The following is a 1,684-nucleotide window of genomic DNA, read 5'->3' as shown; positions in this document are numbered from 1 at the left end:
GTTGGGAAGATCGCCTAGAGAAGAGAAAGCCTACCCATTCCAGTATTCTTACATGGAGAATTCCATGGACTGTATAGTCCATGGGGTCACAAAGAGTCAGACACGACTGAGCGACTTTCACACTTTCACTTTGGCCCCTAACAACCATTGTATGACCTTCCCCAGGTCACTTAAGACTTGTTGGGTTCAGTCTTCACATGCCAAGTAAGAGGCTAGACAGAATCTATGTTTTGTTGTTTTTTGTGGTGGTGATGGTGGTGGTGATGGAGATGTGACTTAAGTACTAATAACAATTCCAAAAAAATACATTAAACTAAACATTCATGACCGGAGTTATTCTGGTTGAAAATGGGTGGGGTCATTTGGAGATCCACCCACTCAACTCCCCCCCAACCCCTAGTTCCTTTGCCCTTCACCCCATACCAGCTACATTAAAAAAAAATAATAATTATCATGGAGTCCTAGCTCTAAAACCAAAAATTTGAAAGCCACTAGATTAGATGGTCTCTATAGGGTCCTCTTTGAAGAACAGATACTCTTAGGAACTAGAAAAGTACCTACGGGTAAATTGTTATGTAACAAATGTGATTACCTTAATGGGTAGTACCATGGATACACATGTATATTCATAAATATGATTTTCCATGTGAATATATAATTCTATACATATATTAAAAACAACTACTATCAACTGAGAGACTCCCTAATGAACTATTAAAGTTACCTACCGCCTCACAGTAGTCTTAGACATAATTACTAGTTTCCTTCTTTTCATATAACGATAAGCTTGGGAAGGTTTAGCAACTTGAATGGGATAAACAGCTAGAAAGAGGTAGACACAATATCTGAATGCAGAATGAGCTTAAGCCAACGTATTTGTTTTCATTTTTTCTCCATAATACCTCCCATTATATCGGTAGGTTTCCCATCTCTGTGAAAGGTTGCTCTAAGGAACAAGTGGTTTGGGGCTTTCTTCTGAAGATTGGGTTGGGGCTTATTTCTTGATGGAAATGATGTCAAAACTGAGACTCATGCGCCTCCTATTCCAAGGAAACGATGCAGTGGAGAGAGTCTGGAGAAAGGGTGAGGAGAAAAGCAGTTAGGCCTAAGGCTTCCATCTTGCCCCTCTCTCTCTTCCTTTTTTCCTCCTGACTTGATGAAAACTCCTATAATTACAAAATATACATGAAGGAAACAATGTACATACTTACACCTAATCACTTAAAGTGCCCTTGGTCATGAGCTATCTATAGCCATAACTTACGGTAGACATACACACAGAAATGTGTGTGGAGGTGTGTGTATTCTTCTCTACCCAGTAGAGAGAGGGTAAGAATCTTTGTACTCTTAGTATTTCAGGATCTTATATGTGTATCTTCTTCTTGATAATCTAGACTTCCCATGTCTTTAACTTATGAGACTATTCAAAGCTGGAAATGACCTTATATATCACCTGGTTCAACTTTTCACTGATTCAACCACAGTCACACAACTGGTTCATATCTGGGCCTAACCTAGAATTTCTCAGTGCTGACATCCTCCAGTTAAGGAAATTTTATAAACCAAGACAGTATACATACAAATATGAACATGCTATAGTAGAAACTTTTAAAGTATAAAAGCAACTTAAAGAAAACCTATTCCTACTCTTTTATCTTTTAGATTACAAAAGTAGCACCCAGAG

At 38.3% G+C, this 1,684-nt stretch overlaps 1 protein-coding gene across 1 annotated transcript in view; it reads right to left on the bottom strand.

Moving 5' to 3' along the window:
* The window catches only part of LOC120854102 (receptor tyrosine-protein kinase erbB-4), a 1,232,614-nt gene that overhangs the window by 994,148 nt on the left and 236,782 nt on the right, over positions 1–1,684 (bottom strand). The window lies entirely within an intron of this gene.

This window comes from Oryx dammah, unplaced genomic scaffold (assembly GCF_014754425.2).
Source record: "Oryx dammah isolate SB20612 unplaced genomic scaffold, SCBI_Odam_1.1 HiC_scaffold_27, whole genome shotgun sequence".
NCBI lineage: Eukaryota > Metazoa > Chordata > Mammalia > Artiodactyla > Bovidae > Oryx > Oryx dammah.
The sequence above is the reverse complement of the archived record's forward strand: the minus strand, read 5'-3'. Positions and strand labels throughout refer to the sequence as shown.